The sequence below is a fragment of the Apium graveolens genome, chromosome 1 (assembly GCF_009905375.1).
Source record: "Apium graveolens cultivar Ventura chromosome 1, ASM990537v1, whole genome shotgun sequence".
Lineage (NCBI taxonomy): Eukaryota > Viridiplantae > Streptophyta > Magnoliopsida > Apiales > Apiaceae > Apium > Apium graveolens.
Genome location: NC_133647.1, coordinates 75,084,046 through 75,104,612, shown reverse-complemented (window position 1 = coordinate 75,104,612; position 20,567 = coordinate 75,084,046). Strand labels below are relative to the sequence as shown.

The window sequence follows — 20,567 nt, the reverse complement described above, 5'->3', positions numbered from 1 at the left end:
ATCATAGAAGTGAACTTGCAATTGCAGAAATGCGATCCCTCGTCACTGATTATTACTCTTGGAGTTCCAAATCTTGTGAATATCTACTTGTAAAAAAAATTGAGCACTACCTTCGCATCATTTATCGGTAAAGCTTTAATTTCCACCCATTTTGACACATAATCGACCGCCAACAAGATATACTGATTATTACAAGATGAGACAAATGGCCCCATAAAGTCAATTCCCCATACATCGAAGACCTCAACCTCGAGAAGCACATTAAGAGGAATCTCATCCCTGTTGGTCATATTACCAATACATTGGCATCGATCACACTTCAAAATGAACTGATGCACATCCTTAAACAATGCCGGCCAGAAGAATCTTGCTTGAAGGATACGAGCTGTTGTCTTTTCTCCACCATAGTGGCCTCCATAAACAGTTGAATGTCAGTCTCGCAAGATACCCTCCGTCTCGCTGTACGGAATACATCTCCTGATGATTTGGTCAGCTCCTAGCCGAAATAAAAATGGCTCATCCCACATATACCACTTCACTTCATGAAGAAACTTCTTTTTTTGAGCATAAGTTAAGTATGGGGGCATAACGTTGCTCACAAGGTAGTTCACAATATTTACGAACCACGGTTCTTCTGCTTGTACCCCAAATAACTGCTCATCGGGAAAATACTCATTTATCAATGTCTTATCCTATGAAGTTGCACTTGGAACTTCTAAACAAGAGGAATGATCTACAACTTGATTCCCAGTACCTTTTCTATCCTTGATCTCTAACTCAAACTCCTGAAGTAAAAGAACCCATCAAATCAATCTAGGCTTCGAGTCCTTCTTTGAGACGAGATAGCGAATTGCAGCATGATCAGTGAAAACTGTCACCTTCGTCCCAAGTAAATAAGATCAAAACTTCTCAAAACCATAGACAATGTCTAAGAGTTCCCTCTCAGTAGTAGTGTAGTTCAGTTAAGCACCATTGAGGGTCTTACTAGCATAGTAGGCCACATGAAATATATTGTTCTTCCTTTGCCCAAGAACTACTCCAACTGCACAGTCACTCGCATCGCACGTCATTTCAAAAGGCTCATTCCAATCAGGTGCAGTTATGAATGGTGTCGTGATCAAACTCTTCTTTAAGCTCTGAAAAGCAGGTATGGACTCATCATCAAACATGAATAGGACATCTTTCTCTACCAGATTGCACAACGGCTTCGAAATTTTAGAGAAGTCCTTGATGAAATGCCGATAGAAACCCGCGTGACGAAGAAAGCTGCGAATTCTCTTAACAGAATTTGGCGGGGGAAGGTTTTCAATGACCCCCACCTTGGCTTTGTCCACCTCAAGACCTTTACTAGAGACCTTATGCCCAAGAATGATGCCCTGTTGCACCATAAAGTGACATTTCTCCCAATTAAGATGTAATTAATCCAAAATAACCTATTAAATCAATAAATAAATGCCAGCGGAAAATATTTAGCATCTATGACCCCAAACTAATCCAAGATACTAATCCAAGATCTTTTAAGGTTACAGTTCTAGAAACAAGATATCCAAATTCCATAAATAAATTTTTCACATTCTTTTAAAACTCTTTTCAATAAATTCCAACTCAATACTAAACCCACTAGTATAACTTTGAAAAGAAGTAACTAGGCCCAGCTATACAATACACAACTATAATATAAAATAATATAAACAACTTTACATAATAAAACTTACACTAGTTCACAATCCTGGACCAACCACCTTCCAAAAGCTTCTTCTTTACTTCCTTGAATTACGCGATTAAACAGCGCAAGCTAATTGGCACTGGAGGTTAAATTTGAAAACAGGCAAGTGTGAGCGAAAGAAATGCTCAGCCAGATCATTGTAATATATATATGGTCGTTTTGATATTAAACCGACATCTGCAATAGCGCAGATCATTTTAAAATCGTAATTGCTGAAACAGAAAATTTATTAAAGAATCGGATAATTGTTTCTCACTGTATTCAAAACCCTTTTGATATTTTCTAGCGAAATGCTTCAGCAATACTTTGAATCTGGACGAGAATAAAACTCGTAAAACCGTGTTTACGGAAATATCGTAAACAATAATAACATGAAATAACGATTATAGAATGAATCATAAACTTTATTCAAAAACGAACACTTGATATTAATACTTATTTTGTCTTCATATCAAATTAGATACCAATCTGAACTTTGATGCTCATAACATCCCATACTGAAGTCAATATCAATCATCTATACTAATACCACCATTGATATTTAACAACAAAGTAAGTATCAACACAAATCTGAACCTGAATTAAAACTGCATTTCACCTTTAATCCAAAATAGACACAGTTGATAAATCATTTACTCTAAGATTATCAAAAAAATATGATAATAAAGATTGGGATCATTCACCGACGGATGTACTATCTCATGCTGATCAGCCCGTGTGAAAGCACAAGGTCATGATTCGTAGAACCATGTCCCCAAAACATGACTACTCAAATAAGAAGGCAATATACCTGCCTGTGGCACAAATTGTGTCATAATATTTTATATGATACTTAAAAATAGCCCTCCGCTGGACCGTCCATCCCGGTCACTTACGCATTGATCCAATCTTAAAATCTTTTATTGAAAAGGGGTCATAATAATTGACACCCAAAATAATTTTATTCCCCCATTTACTTTGGTAGGATTACTCGCAACCAAATCATTTTTCTCAAAATCCAAAACCTTTATAGATCAATTCATTTGATAAGTAAAATCACTTAGTTATTCTGAACATAGAATAGTAGAAGATTATTTGCATAAACAGAATCATTTAATTCAGCGATATGTAAAACATTTATCTATTCTGAACTGAGAATAGGGATAGTAATTCTTGCATAAGAAGATTTGAAATAAATATCACTTGAACAATAAGTGATGATAAGGATACTTGCCTTTGGGTTTTTAGCAGTTAGACACACTCGTAATAACACAATCTCTCATTCTGACATCTCATGGCATCACCGTATTTTACTTCGCTAAATCTCTGACCTGCTGCTCATGTAGTTTTGCTACTCAATATTCCATACTAATCAACTCTAGTCTTCATCCATTCCATATTGTCCTGATCGTCTTGAAAGACTCACATCTATAAGTAGAAAATAACATTTTAATCGTCTAAACGATAATAACTCGACGAACTGTGTGTCAAAATCCTATCGTCTACCCATACGATAGCCCACACATAAAGAAGACAGTCAAACGCAGGACTCTTGACCCACGTATGCACGTAATTCAGATATCACGTAAACATATAACTCACATATCACATAATTCATATCACATATGAATCGGTTCGTTTAAAACTGAAATCGGGTCAAAAATATGATTTATCGATCAATAATCGACTCAGAATGACTTATAAAACAAGCGACCTTTCGAAACAAAAGGATTTGTGTCTCAAAAGTATTTTTAATTAAAGTGGAATATTTTTCTGAGTCTATACACGTTCGTTTCGTATTAAACGGACGAACGGTTTATTTATTACGAATAAAATAAGAATTAAATAGAAATAAATCAATTAATAATAATAATAATTGATTTTTAAGTCCAAAATATTATTTTTAAAAGCTTAAAAATAATTTTAAGAATTATTTGAATTTAATTATAAATAATTTACATTTTATTTAACTATTTATAAATAAAATCAATTGATTAAATGATTTAATCAATTAATCAGATTCATAAATAATTAACTAAAATAAATTATAAATAATTACCAAATTGGATTTTCAAAAATAATAACAGAAAATAATCTTTGGAATTTAAAATAATTTCTAAATGATTTTCGAAATTAAACTAATTGATTTTGAGAATTAAAAGAAATATATTTTTGAAAATAGAATTGCCGAAACAGCTTTTGTAAACAGTTCAGGGTTTAGACATATTCATGGGTGGCCGGAGTTATGCACATGGCCGGAAAAACTATGAACCCCACCGCCGGAAACTGGAAAACCCAGAATCCGGCCGGCGAATCCGGCCGGCGAGTTCATAACTCCGGCCAAACTCCGGTAGCCCCGATTTGCACCCAAAAACACGATTTGGCCTGGTTTTTCAGCTCAGTACAGTCTATTCACCTGCAATAAGTCGTATGCAAAATCTATAGCCACAAACAATCATCGGAATCGAAAGTCCGACAAATTCAAGGATGAACACCGGCGATAATCTGGAGACAGTCGAATTCGACGACTTCTCCACCATATTCGAAGATCTTTATGCCAAAATCAAGCCTGAACAATACTCAATCTTATACAATTAACCATAACATCAATTCATTCACTGATAATTCAGAAAGATCAAAGAAAAAAATCCAAAAATTTGAGAACTCGACTAAGTCAAATCCGAACTCAAATAATTCAAACAAAGGTACTAATCGATTCAGTCAATCCTTTTAAAGCTGATTATAATCTCAAAAACAATCATCAATAATCATAACTCGATTTTAAACCAAGAACATCAAAATTCGACTTTAATCAATAACAAACCTCAGATTGCAAAAGTGATATCAAATTAAAGAGCTTGAAATAAGCTTTGATTTGGTTGAGCATCAAAAACGGATCACTACAGCTTCCAAAATCATCAATCAAAGATTCTGCACAAAATTTCACCCCCACAACCTTGTTCTTGAATTTGTTTTTTAATGAATTAAAATGAAATAAAATAAATAACTTAGGCTATTTATATTTTCTGGAAAATAAATACCCAAAAATCAATTTAGGGTGTTTTTATTCCCATAATTAAATAATTAAGCCCCAAAATAATAATTACGGGAATAATTTTAAAAATAGTAAAATAAAAATAAGAATTTTATCGACTTTAACGTTCTAGTGGGGTCCCGGTTCGTTTATTTTTGAAAAACAGAAACGCTTCCTAAATTAACATAAAATCCTGAAAACACATAAAATGCATTCAAACGCACATAAAATGAGATAAAGCGAGTAACCCGATAAATACAGAAATAAATAAGCGTCCAAATTACGGGTCGATTCTTATAAATGCCATTTAAACACGTAACGAGTATCCCATTAGATCATATCAGATCCAAAAATAGATTACTTAGCCGCTAAGGAACCATAGAAATGATACAATTTAGTACCAAATTTCGATAATTATCAAAACCGGGCTTTTTATAAAACACCCTATGAGAAAGTAATGTAAAAATATCCCGTCTCTCGAGAATACGAGTTTTATTGATCTACTGAAATGATTATCGTATCGAAAATTGTACGTGGGGACGCGTACGGGTCAAACCGTAATCCAGATTGAAAAAGATAAAACACGGAAAATGTTCAGAATATCCAGATTAGGTTATGTGGGAGTTTTCCGAAGAGTTTCGGGTTGTAAAAATGTAAAAACGGTTGAGGTTGCCCGACTTTATATAAAATAGTTTTATAAATGCTTAGAAAATAATTTATAAATCCATAAATCATTGTAAAATCATATAATAGGCCAAAAATTACTAGAAAAATATCACGATTATCTATATTTAATTATGGACATATAAAAATTAAAATACTCAAAATTTATCATATATAAACATCCAAACATCAACTCCAATTATCATATTATTCACTAAAATTCACATAAAATCACATAAATAATTTCAAATAATAATAATAATAATATCTGAAAATATGGGATATTACATGAGAACCAGATTGGTCTCAACACACCTTTTCAACACTAAACCAAGATTGTGCAAGCAAGGACATATAAGTAGGCTTTGGATCAGGTAAACCCAATTTCTTGAAGATAGACAAAGGCATCAGATTAATTCTAGCTCCCAAATCACATAAGCACTTGTCGAAAGACAATTTTCCGATGGTGCAAGGAATGGTGAAGCTGCCCGGATCTTTAAGCTTCAGAGGCAACTTCGGTTGCAGCACAACACTGCATTCCTCCGTGAGACCAACGGTCTCTAAGTCATCGAGCTTCACTATCCAAGAGATAATACCTTTCATAAACTTCACATAACTAGGCATTTGTTCAAGAGCTTCAGCGAAAGGTATGTTGATATGAAGTTTCTTGAAAACTTCCAAGAACTTAGCAAATTGCTTATCCAGCTTTTGCTTCTACAGCCTCTTAGAAAAAGGAGGTGGAAGATAGACCTGTTTTTCCCCTGTATTACCCTCAGGAGGAGTGTTGACAACAGCTTTCTTCCTTGGTTCTACCCCTGCTTCCTTCTGCACATCTTCTTCAGCCACAACTTCAGATTCTGGAACTTGAGATTTTTCGGGGTTCGCAACCTTGCCAGACCTCAATGTAATTTCCTTAACCTGCTCTTTTGCTTCCCTCTTTCCTGGAACTTCTGTGTTAGTAGGGAGTGTACCAGGTTGTCGATTCAACAAAGCATTGACAATTTGTCCAATTTGATTCTCCAGAGTCTTGATAGAAACCGCTTGGCTCATGCACATGAGCCTCAATTCCACCAATTCAGATTTTTCATTAGATTGTGGTAGTTGCTGAAGTTGGAGTTGTTGTCTTGGTGCATATTACGGTTGTTGAAAACTAGGAGGGTTATATTGCTTTGTTGCATACTGCTGATAAGGCTGTTGTACCGCATTCTGATTGTTGCTCCAACTGAAGTTAGGATGATTGCGGTTCTTGGGATGATAAGTGGCTGGAGCTGGTTGTTGTGACCTCTGAAAGTTGCTTACAAACTGAGATGATTCACTAGAAATAACACACTGATCAGTCTCATGCGCACTTGCACAAAGCTCAAAAACACTTGTGATCTGATTAACTCCATAATTAGCCAAAGAATCCACCTTCATCGTCAAAGCTTGAAGCTGAGCAGCTATAGCAGTAGCTATATCCACTTCCAGAACTCCTGCTACCTTTCCTTGAGGCATTCTCTGAGTTGGGTTCTGGTATTCATTAGCATCCATCAGCTCAATCAACTCATAGGCTTCATCATAGCTCTTAGCCCATAAGGCTCCACCTGATGTTGCATCGAGCATGGGTCTAGAATGTGTTCCTAAACCATTGTAAAAACAATTTATGATCATCCAATCAGACATGCCATAATGAAGACCCTTCCTAAGCATCTCCTTGTAGCGATCCCAAGCCTCACATAAAGATTCTCCAGATTGCTGCGCAAATTGAGTAAGAGCATTTCTGATTGCAGCTGTCTTCGCTATAGGGAAGAATTTAGTTAAAAACTTCGGCGCAAGATCCTCCCATTTGGTGATAGAACCTATTGGTAGAGAATGTAACCGGCACTTAGCTTTATCCCTTAGAGAGAATGAGAAAAGCCTCAGCTTTATAGCATATTCAGAAACTCCATTAAACTTGAAAGTGTCACAGATCTCGATGAAATCTCTGATGTGCATGTTGGGATCTTCTATAGGAGAACCCCCAAACTGAACTGAATTATGAATCATCTGAATCGTGCTAAACTTGATTTCAAAGGTGTTAGCCGAGATGGCTGGTCTAATAATGCTAGACTGAATGTCATTGATCTTTGGATGAGAATAATACATCAAAGCCTTCAGATTCGCTATTTGATCTCCCATTGTAACGAGTGCTTCTTCTTCAACTTTCTCAACTTCTACTTCAACTTCTTCCTCTGCTTTATCCAGTATTCTCTTGCGAGATCGAGAGCGTATTAGCATAAAATCCCTCTAGAGTACATGAAATACAACAAGTACCCAAGTAAGTAAAATATCAGAGTCAGTGACTTTAACGACCATTGATGACAAGCACATAAACTAAAAATTAACATCGAGTCCCCGGCAGTGGCGCCAAAAACTTGTTAGGAAAAAAATACCGCTAAAATTCACGCAAGTATACGTGTTCGGAAGTAATATAGAATTCTTTCTAGTTCTTTCCCACAGAGACTCTTTTGGTTAATTTAAGATTAAGCACTTATGCAACAATGATATGGTTATCGCTCAATGCTAAGACAATAACAAGTTGAGATATTTTATAACTAAGAATACTTCATTCAAAGTTAATGCTGAGAGATTAAAAAGGGTTGATTTAACTATATGAGACAAACATGGGATTCTAACTTCATTGAATACTTCATTCAAAGTTAATGTTCCTAACCTTAGCATGAAATAGTGATGAAAACTTATCTGATAACACGAAACTAGTTGTTGAGTGAAATTTATGACACTTTATAATGCTCTAATAAGCTTTAAATTGATGCATTTATACTCAAGTTGTTAAGTGTTACAACGTGTTTTCTAGTGTTTTTGCATTTCAGGCATTAATCTGTGAATCAGGTGAATTAGCAATATTTTGGTGCTAATTTGGTGTCAAGGTGGTGTTAGAATAAAAGCTCATGGAAAGACGTCTCAAAGCAGCAAGGAAAAAAGATGAAATCTGAGTTTTTCCTAGAAGGACAGCGCGCCTGCGCTATGTTAGCGCGCGCCCGCGCCATGATTCCAGAAAGGGAGTGCGCCTGCACTGTGATAGCGCGCGGCCGCACCGGTGCGAAATTAAAGAATCCCGATTCTAATTTGATTCTAAGTGGGGAGACTTCCAGATTGTAAAGGGCTACTATATATATATTGAAATAAGAACATTTTTAAGAGAGACATACCATAGCACAAGGAGAGCCGTAAGAAGACCGTTCTTAGCACAATTCAACGAAGGCGAAGAAGATCTTGTTTTTACTTGGAATCTTTGTTTTAAGTTCTATTTGGATGCTAGTTTTCTTACTTGTGAACCTTACGCTTGTTTTGTGTTTTGTTTTATTTATTCATTATAAAGACTACGTTTGTTATACCATGCTTTCATCGGAACCCACGTTGATGATAAGTCCGATCATGGGCTAATCGTTATCGTGGGGTTCTAGCGGATTTATTTATGGATTTCTTTAGTTAAATTCTTTCGATACCTTAGTATGTAGTGACTGATTGATATCCTAGTATTGGTTGTGCGAATTTGTCTTATGAGCATCGCGAACTTATAAGATAGTGTGTTAATTCTTAATGAAGTGGCAGTGAGGATTTAGAACTTGCCATGCTAGCATAGGTTCATGTGTTATTGTTATGCATGATTCGTAGGAAATTTAACCATCGTACTTGTCATGTGTAATCAAGATAGATAACTTGTGCTTAAACCGTTATGTTGTCAAATTCTATAGACATATAGGTTCTCAATATAATTGGTGTCTATTCAGCTTCTATCTCTTTTGTGGATGTCTGGTAGTATAGTACTCGTGCAACGAAAGTTGGCATTTATCAGTTTCGTGTTGTCTGATTAGTGTCATCACCATTACATGCCAAGGTTGGGAACAATAAGTCTATTGAATGAAATATTTAATGAGGTTAGAATCACATATTTGTCAAATATATTAATTCAGTCAATCTTAATTTCGTAGTTATAATAGTTAGCATAGTTCTTAGTTATAAACAACCTCAATTTGTTATCGTCTTAGCATTGAATAATAACCATACATTGTTGCTTAAGTGCGTGAATTAATTAGTTAACCAATACAGTCTCTATCGGAATGAACTAGAAAAGATTATATACTACTTGCAAACTCCTATACTTGCGAGTAATATTAGTGCATGTTTAGAGACTAACAAGTTTTTGGCGCCGCTGCCAGGGACTGCAGTGTTAATTTATAGTGTATGTGCTTTCCATCAGTGGTCGTTAAAGTTCATTGACTTGGACATTGTTACTTATTTGTTCCTTGTTTTATTTCAGGTACTCTAGCGACGGTGTATGCATACGCATTCGCGTACTCGTAAGAGAACACGGGATAAAGCTGAGGAAGATTTTGAGGTAGTTCGTAAGGAAGTTTTTGAGGAAGAAAAGAAGGTAAAAGAAGAAGAGAAAGTTGAAGAACCAGCTTTAGTAGAGATGGGTGATCAAGCGGAAAATCTGAAGGCGTTGATAGACTATTCTCAGCCTAAGATTAATGACATTCAGTCAAGCATCATCAGACCATTCATCAGGCCTAACACATTTGAGATCAAGTCAAGCACGATTCAGATGATACTGAACTCAGTTCAGTTTGGGGGTTCTCCTACTGAAGACCCCAACATGCACGTCAGGGATTTCATAGAGATCTGCGACACCTTCAAGTTTAATGATGTGACTGAAGATGCAATCAAGCTACGCCTCTTCCCATTCTCTCTAAGGGACAAAGCTAAGTGCTGGTTACACTCTCTACCAGCAGGGTCTATCACCACTTAGGAGGATCTTGCGCAAAAGTTTCTCACTAAATTCTTCCCTATGGCGAAGACTACTACAATCATGAATGCTCTTACTCAGTTTGCTCAACAAGAATTGTGACGCCCTCCCAAACCCGGGGTCTAGATTTGGGGGTCACTAGCCAATAAATCAAAATAAAATAATCACAGCGGAATAATATAATAAATATGACCCCTTGCATGCAACTGGATCGATCATAGGTTATAGTATGGAACATGCACTAATTCAAACCAACTATTATTACAAACAATAAGTCTAATTAGTTTTACAATTTATTCAAATTTTATTACAAACCTCTAGACTATCCAAGCATCCCAAAACAGTCTACCTGGAATACACACCAACTATCTACAAGCACTCGACTTCTGATCAAACCTGGATCTCAAGCCTGTTCTGGCTTAGCTGAAAGATTAGATTGATAAATAAGTATAAGCGAAAGAAATGCTCAGCAAGCAATATAAAATGTGCTTGAAATGATAAACCACATTCTGGTAATAACTGAACAACAGAATAAAATCAGTAATATTTGATCAATAATAAAAGCTTCACAAGCTATCAACAATAAACAATAATTTTTAGATTGGAATCTAACTCCGACGGATGTACTATCACATGCTGATCAGCCCGTGTGATAGCACAAGGTCATGATTCAAAGAATCATATCCCCAAAACACGAGTACTCAAATAAAAGGCAATATACCTGCTTGTGGCAAAAATGGTGTCATAATATTTCATATAACATAGAAATAGCCCTCCGCTAGACCGTCCGTCCCGGTCACTTATGCATTCATCCAATCCATAAAACATTTTGATCAAAAGAGCCGAATCAAAGGACATCCTTAACCATATAACCCTTCATTTCTCATGGTCCAGAATTATCTCAACAATCGATGGCGAAATAACTAGAACAATTAGTTATTCGTTAATCTCAATTCAATGTTCCACTTTATAGAGTAATTTATAGCGAAATATAAAACATTTAACTATTCTGAACTTAGAATAGTATATAAATTGAAAGAATAAAGTTCAGAGTCAATATCAATTGAATGATAAATGAAGATATAGGTACTTGCATAATATGATTCAAAATAAACGTCATTTGAACGATAAGTAAAGTTAGGGGTACTTGCCCGGTATGCTCAATAACCTTTCTCTATAACTCTGCTTATAGCTGCTGGCTACTATCTCCGTCTAACACTTGACTGCACTCCTTGCTACTCGATTCTATAAACAAAATGACTATCTTAAATGACAGAACCAAACTCAATCGACATAACTATACATCTTGACATCTACCCGATCGTTTATAACTAAGCATGACATTTTAAAATTGTAAACAGATAGCATACATATTAAACACATAATCATGGTATTCGTATAACACGTAATCACATATTTTATGTAACACATAAGTCAGATCATTAAAAGATACGTCTCAGGGCGTTCAAAACTAAAATCAGGTAAATATTAGCATTTATCGATCAAATACCGACTCAAATTGATGCATAAATCAAATGACATTGCAATACAAAAGAAATTAGGTCTCAAGAGTATTTTTATTGGAAGCGCAATATTTTTCTGAGCCTATACGCGTTCGCTTCGTATTAAACGGACGGATGGTTTAATTATTATGAATAAAATAAATGGGAATTAATCAATTAATAATAATATCAATTAATTTTTAAATACTAAAATATAATTTTTAAAATTCTGAAATAATTTTAGAAATCATTTGAATTAATTATAAATAATTTACTTTTATTTAACTATTTATAAATGAAATTAATTGATTAAATGATTTTTAATCTATTTATTAAATTCATAAATAATTAACTAAAATGAATTATAAATAATTAAATCAAATTATATTTTTGAAAATAATAAAAGAAAATAATTTTTGGAATTTAAAATAATTAAGAAAAAAATTTTTAGAATTAAAAATGATAAGTAAATGATTTTTAAATATAAATTAAATGATTTTTGGAATTTAGAAAAATGATTTTAAAATAAATTATAAAATGTAAATGCAGAAACAAAATATAATTTGGGGTTTTGGGTTTCTAATAATCAAACCTGGGTTCCTGGACGGGTCATAGCCGGGTCGGCGAGAACCCTAACGGGTTCACATGAATATGGCCGGAAAATTCCCGCCGGTTTATGGAATTTCCAGATTCTGGTTGCCAAGAAATTTTCCGGCGTGGCTCCGATGCTGGGTAAAAATAGTCCAAAACAACTCGCTCTTGATGCCAGTCAATTCTATATCAATTCAATAGTCCAGAAATCACAATAAAATTATACAACTGATCTCAGGGACCATTCGACGACAACAACCGAGCCCAACTCCGGCGAGGTCGTCGGAAAAATCCGAACTTGACTAATCCTTAACCAAAGTCAGCGATTCTGGTCTCAAATCAAAGCTGGAATCATTTGTAACCTAACTACATCATCAAATACTAACCCAGATTCAAGAACAATCAGAAAAATCGAATCAAAGAAACCCAAAACTCAAGAACACAGTTTCAATAATCTGGGACTAAAATGAAGCAACTAAATACATAAATCGATCCTAAATATCATTCTAAAGCTACTGGTAACATCAAAATCAACCCAAAATCATCTAAAAACAAAAACGATTTTCAAAAATAAAAATATAAAAATTGACTTTTCAATTTACTATAACTCAGATCAAGATGTTGATATCAACAGAAAGCTCTCGTTGGGAGGATGATTTTGACTATTAGAACGTCTGATTTGGTTCCCTAAATCGATCAAAAACCACGATAGAAGTTGCTGCCCAGAATTTTACCCTCAAGAATGTTCTTGATTTTTATGAATTTTCTGATTTTTTTTATAATATAAAAATAAATAAATAACAGCAGTCAGCTATTTATATATTCACAAAAATTATACCCCAAAATAAATTAAGGGTGTTTTTATCCCCTAATTACAATAATTAAGCCCCAAAATAATAATTACGGGGGATTAATTTTAGAAACGATAAAATACAAAATTAATGTCAAAATTCCCCGAAAATTGTGAATAATTCAAAAATACAAAAATAAAGGGTATTTGAAATACGAATAATTTTATAAAAAATGAAAACACTGATTTTGTGGGGTTTGTCGTCCCGGTGGGGTCCTGGTCTGATGATTTTTGAAAAACAGGAACGATCCCTAAATTACCAGAAAAACCCGATAACACATAAAATACATTGAAACAAGCGTAAAATGAAATAAAATGAGTATCTTAATAAAGACGCTAATAAATACGCGTCCCGATTGCAGATAGGTTCATATAATTGCAGTTTAAACACATTTTAATCAATCAAAAAATGTTCTAGCCCGCACAGAAACACACATAACAACTATTACATCTAATATCATGGCAATAATCACTTTAAATTTATAAAACACACAATATTTATTTATTTAGCATATAATATTCACATAAATTTCCCGTATATTACATCCTTCCCCCTTAACAGGATTCTGTCCTCAGAATCAACCTAGGAAAATAAGTGAGGATACTTGGATCGCATTTCGCTTTCCAACTCCCAAGTCAACTCTTGAACCTTGGGATTCCTCCACAAGACTCACACTAACGACACAGAGTTATTCCTAAGCACTCTTTCTTTCTTATCTAATATCTGCACTGGTTGCTCTACAAAAGATAAATCTGGTTGAATCTTGATTGGCTCATATTCTATCACATGGTCCGAATCAGGCAAATAATGCTTCAACATTGACACGTGGACCATGTTGTGGATAAGCTGCATGTGAGGTGGTAACGCTAATTCGTAAGCAACCTTTCCCACACGCCTCAAAATTTCAAAAGGGCCAACATAACGCGGACTCAGCTTTCCTTTCTTTCCAAATCTTGATAAACCTTTCCAAGGCGAAACCTTTAATAGCACTGCTTCACCAACTTCAAATTCCATATCCTTTCTGGCAGGGTCAGCATATTTGCATTGACGATCTTGAGCTGCTGTTAATCTTTTCCGAATGAGTTCTATTTTCTCCTTTGTCTGCTGGATCAATTCTGGACCTAAAATCTTTCTCTCACCAACCTCATCCCAATATATTGGAGATCTGTATCTTATCCCGTACAAAGCTTCGTAAGGCGGTATCCCAATACTGGAATGATAGCTGTTATTATAGGAGAATTCAACTAATGGAAAATGCTCATCCCAACTCCCTTCAAAATCTAGTGCACATACCCTTAGCATATCCTCAATAGTCTGAATCATCCTTTCACTTTGACCGTCTGTCTGCGGATGATACGCGGTACTCATATTCAGCTTCCTTCCGAGATAATCTTGAAAACTTCTCCAAAATCTTGAATTAAATCGAGGATCTCTGTCTGAAACTATGGATACTGGAACTCCATGTCGGGTCACAATTTCCTTAAGATATAACCGTACCAATTTATCCATTGAGAATCTTTTGTTGATAGGAAGAAAATGCGCTGACTTCGTCAATCTGTCAATAATGACCCAAATAGCATCATGATTTGCCCTGGTCCTCGGTAATCCAACTACGAAATCCATTGCAATATGCTCCCACTTCCATTCCGGAATGTCCAATGGCTGTATCAGTCCACTAGGCCTTTGATGTTCCGCTTTGACTCGCTGGCAAGTGTAACACTTACTTACCCAATTTGCAATTTCCTTCTTCATGCTTGGCCACCAAAAATTTTCTCTTAAGTCTCTGTACATCTTCGTACTCCCGGGATGAATTGAATATCTGGAGTTGTGAGCGTCTCAAAGAATTTCATCTTTCAGCTCGGCTACGTTGGGTATCCATATTCTAGAAGAAAATATTGATATTCCTTTATCATCCTTTTGACTCCCTATCTCTTCTCCTGTCAAACTGTCTCGTTCATGGCTCATGACTTCTTCCTGACATCTTATTATCTTCTCTAATAATTCTAGTTGAAAAGACATTGTACACAACACCTCTGGAGACATACTTGAGATACTGACCTCTATTTCCAGCTTTTCAAATTCCTTGATCAATTCCTCGGATGAAGTTATCATGTTCAACCTTTCTTTTCTGCTCAGAGCGTCGGCCAGCACATTTGCTTTGCCTGGATGATAGTTGATAGTACAGTCGTAATCCTTGATTAGTTCTAGCCATCTTCTCTACCTCATGTTCAATTCCTTCTGGGTGAAGATACACTTCAAACTCTTGTGGTCCGTATAGATCTCGCACTTTTCCCCATACAGATAATGCCTCCAAATCTTTAATGCAAACAATATAGTTGCTAATTCAAGATCATGAGTTGGATACTTCTCTTTATGTGGTTTCAACTGTCTTGAAGCGTAGGCTATCACCTTGTCATGTTGCATCAAAACACATCCCAATCCTTTGTATGACGCGTCACTGTAGATCACAAAATTTCCTTGGTCATCCGGTAAGACTAGCACTGGAGAAGATACTAATCTTTTCTTTAATTCTTGGAAACTCTCCTCGCACTTCTCATTCCATTCAAATTTCTGATTCTTCCTGGTAAGCTTTGTCAATGGCGTAGCTATTTTTGCGAAATCTTGCACGAATCTTCTGTAGTAACCTGCCAATCCCATGAAACTTCGTACTTCTGTTGGTGTTTTTGGTCTCTTCCAGTTGATTATGGTTTCAATCTTTGCTGGATCCACTTCCACTCCTTTATTTCTAATCACGTGCCCAAGAAATCGTACTTCTTTTAACCAAAATTCACACTTGGAAAATTTTACGTACAATTTCTCCTGTCGCAGTATCTCAAGAACTATCCTCAAATGCTCTGCGTGCTCCTCTTCTGTTTTAGAATAGATCAACATGTCGTCTATGAACACGATCACGAATTTATCCAAATATTTCTTGAATACTTGATTCATCAGATCCATGAAAGCTGCTGGTGCGTTGGTTAATCCCAATGCCATTACTAGAAACTTATAATGCCCATATCTGGTTTCGAATGCGGTCTTCGGAATGTCCTCGAGCTTGATCTTCAGTTGATGATATCCAGACCTTAAATCAATTTTAGAAAACCATACAGCGCCTCTCAATTGGTCAAACAAATTATCGATCCTCGGCAACGGGTACTTGTTCTTAATGGCAAGCTTATTCAGTTCTCGATAGTCAATACACAGTCGCATACTCCCGTCCTTTTTCTTGACAAACAGTACTGGTGCGCCCCATGGGGATACACTGGGTCTTATAACTCCTTTCTCCAAAAGATCTTGCAGCTGAGTTGCCAATTCTTTCATCTCCACTGGTGCCATCTGATATGGAGCTTTAGAAACTGGTTCTGTTTCGGGTGCTAGATCAATCGCAAATTCAATTTCTCTATCGGGAGGTAATCCTGGTAGATCGTCTGGAAAAACATCTGGAAATTCATTGACGACTGGAATTTCTTCTAGTCTTTGAACTTCCTTGCTGGTGTCTACCACATGGGCCAAATATGCCTCACAATTCTGACGCAATAACTTCTTTACTTGAGTGATCGTTAAGAATTTCTTCTCTTGCTTATTCCCCCGAAATACCACCTTCTTCTTACTATCCAAGGTCTGAAGTCTTACTTTCCTATTCTTACCGTCAATCTGACCGTTATTTTCTGACAACCAATCGATTCCTAAAATAACATCAAATTCTCCCAACTTAAAAGGTATCAAGTTGGCATATAAATGATGTCCTCTTACCTCAATATCACACCTCGGGCACACTCGGTCGATAGAAACTTGATTCTTATTAGCTAATTCTATCATTAATGCTTGTTCTAACAACTTAACTTCGCAATGTAGCTTATCGACAAAATCTTGAGAAATAAATGACCTTGTAGCTCCAGAATCAAATAAAACTTTAACATCTACGGAGTTGACTGGAAGCGTACCTGCAACCACGTCTAAACTCTGAACAGCATCCTTCATAGTCATATTGAATGTCTTGGCCTTGGGCTGGTCCTTTGCTGGTGGTCCTTCAATCCTTGGCACATTCTGAGATGGAGCACCTGTAAGCCTTGGTGTGTTACTCGTCGTACCTTGCGTTGGGTAATTCCTGGCAATATGCCCTGGCTTTCCGCACTTATAACACCCAGTTCCCAAATTCTGACCTTGAATCGGATTCTGACACACATTAACAAAGTATCCTTTCCTACCGCACTTGAAACACGTCACATTAGTATTACAATTCCCAAAGTACTTTCTACCACAAAATTGGCAATCTGGTACTGGTGGACGATTGGGCCTCTGCTGATTTGAATTCTGAAAAGGGTTGCCTTGTCCTCCATTTCCTGATTGTGGTCTTCTGAATCCCACATTCCTATTACCCTGAAATTCTGGCCTTTTGTTGAAACGGCCCTGAGAATTAGCTTGCTGCTGACCTCCTTCTGAGGTTTCTATCTTCATTTTCTTCCCATCCTTTCCTTTCCGAGACATGTCACTTTTACTTTTGATCACCATTGCTTTCTGAACCACTGCCACATATGAATTCAACTCAAACATGGCCACTCTATTCTGAATCCAAAACTTCAAACCCTGTTCAAACCTTCTTGCTTTCTTCTCATCTATATCAATCTGGTCTGGCACAAACCTTGCTAACTCAGTAAACTTAGCTTCGTACTCAGCCATGGTAAGATCCCCCTGGGTCAAGTTTAAGAACTTAATCTCCATTTGATTCTTCATATACCTTGGGAAATACTTTTCCAGGAACAACTCTGTGAATCTCTCCCAAGTTATAAACTCACCTCCTTCCAATGCTCGTGTGGATTCCCACCAATAGTTCGCCCCGCCCTTCAGAAAGTAGCTTGCAAACTTGGTCTTCTGTTCAATCCCTGCTCAGACCAATTCAAAAGCTTTTTCCATCTCTTTGAGCCATGCATTGGCTTCCACAGGATCAACACTTCCCTTGAACTCAGGTGGCTTTACAGCTTGAAATTGTTTAAAAGTCACTGCAGGTGGTGCTGCTGCTTGTTGCTGCTGTTGCTGTTGCTGCTGTGTAAGATATAACATCTGTTGTTGCATCAGTCCCAACATCTGGACAATCGCTGGATCTGTCCGACCCTCGGTACAATCCTCTCCTTAATTATTTCTTCTCTTTGGTGCCATTATTCTGGTAAGAAACAAGCAATATATATATAATAATCTGTCAAGCATTGTGTCAAATATGTAGCAATTCCTTAGCATATCAAAATTCGCAAACATTGTCTCTTCTCAAAATATCATAAACTTGCTACCATATTAACACAAGCGACATGATTATCACATAATCCTGTTTATTATCTTGAGAATAATAACACAAAGAAAATTTACGAAGAATTATCCAAACCTTTTAAACCCTTACTCAAAATCTCAAATAAACCAACAAACAGTGGATTGAGTTGCAACACAACCTCCCAACCTCTTTTCCAACCCTTCTTACTATTCTCAAAACCAACAAAATAGCAAAGCAATGGCACAAAAGCCAAGAGCTAAACACAAAATAGGGAACCTAAACAACTTAACTATAACCCAATCCAATAACCTAAATTTAACCCTATAAGAGCTAAACTACACGCGCCTATCTTATGTGATCTTCCTATGACTCACCTATGACAATCCTAAGCCTATTTCAGTGACCATAACCTGTGGCTCTGATACCAACCTGTGATGCCCTCCCAAACCCGGGGCCTAGATTTGGGGGTCACTAGCCAATAAATCAAAATAAAATAATCACAGCGGAATAATATAATAAATATGACCCCTTGCATGCAACTAGATCGATCACAGGTTATAGTATGGAACATGCACTAATACAAACCAACTGTTATAACAAACCATAAGTCTAATTAGTTTTACAATTTACTCAAATTTTATTACAAACCTCTAGACTATCCAAGCGTCCCAAAACAGTCTACCTGGAATACACACCAACTATCTACAAGCACTCGACTTCTGATCAAACCTGGATCTCAAGCCTGTTCTGGCTTAGCTGAAAGATTAGATTGATAAACAAGTATGAGCGAAAGAAATGCTCAGCAAGCAATATAAAATGTGCTTGAAATGATAAACCACATTCTGGTAATAACTGAACAACAGGATAAAATCAGTAATATTTGATCAATAATAAAAGCTTCACAAGCTATCAACAATAAACAATAATTTTTAGATTGGAATCTAACTCCGATGGACGTACTATCATATGCTGATCAGCCCGTGTGATAGCACAAGGTCATGATTCATAGAAACATGTCCCCAAAACACGAGTACTCAAATAAAAGGCAATATACCTGCCTGTGGCAAAAATGGTGTCATAATATTTAATATAACACATAGAAATAACTCTCCGCTGGACCGTCTGTCCCGGTCACTTACGCATTCATCCAATCCATAAAACATTTTGATCAAAGGAGCCGAATCAAAGGACATCCTTAACCATATAACCCTCCATTTCTCATGGTCCAGAGTTATCTCAACAATCGATGGCGAAATAACTAGAACAATTAGTTATTCGCTAATCTCAATTCAATGTTCCACTGTATAGTGTAATTTATAGCGAAATATAAAACCTTTAACTATTCTGAACTTAGAATAGTATGGAAATTGAAAGAATAAAGTTCAGAGTCAATATCAATTGAATAATAAATGAAGATATAGGTACTTGCATACTATGATTCGAACTAAACGTCACTTGAACGATAAGTGAAGTTATGGGTACTCACCTGGTATGCTCAATAACCTTTCTCTATAACTCTGCTTATAGTTGCTGGCTACTATCTCCGTACTACTCGATTCTATAAACAAAAGGACTATCTTGACTGCACTCCTTACTACTCGATTCTATAAACAAAAGGACTATCTTAAATGACAGAACCAAACTCAATCGACGTAACTATACGTCTTGACATCTACCCGATCGTTTATAACTAAGCATGACATTTTAAAACTGTAAACATATAGCATACATATCACGTAACACATAATCATAGCATTCGTATAACACGTAATCACATATTTCATGTAACACATAAGTCAGCTCATTAAAAGATATTAGCATTTATCGATCAAATACCGACTCAAACTGATGCATAAATCAAATGACATTGTAATACAAAAGAAATTAGGTCTCAAGAGTATTTTTATTGGAATTGTAATATTTTTCTGAGTCTATACGCGTTCGTTTCGTATTTAACAGACGAACGGTTTAATTATTATGAATAAAATAAATGGGAATAAATAAATTAATAATAATATTAATTGATTTTTAAATACTAAAATATAATTTTTAAAAGCCTAAAATAATCTTTAGAAATTATTTGAATTAATTATAAATAATTTACATTTATTTAACAATTTATAAATGAAATTAATTGAGTAAATAATTTTTAATCAATTTATTAAA

At 35.8% G+C, this 20,567-nt stretch overlaps 1 non-coding gene across 1 annotated transcript; it reads left to right on the top strand.

The window, feature by feature from the left end:
- The first annotated feature begins 7,062 nt into the window (after window positions 1-7,062).
- On the top strand, window positions 7,063-7,169 carry LOC141683194 (small nucleolar RNA R71). The gene has a single exon (XR_012560157.1). It is a non-coding gene; the product is annotated as a small nucleolar RNA R71 (small nucleolar RNA).
- The last annotated feature ends 13,398 nt before the right edge of the window (window positions 7,170-20,567 follow it).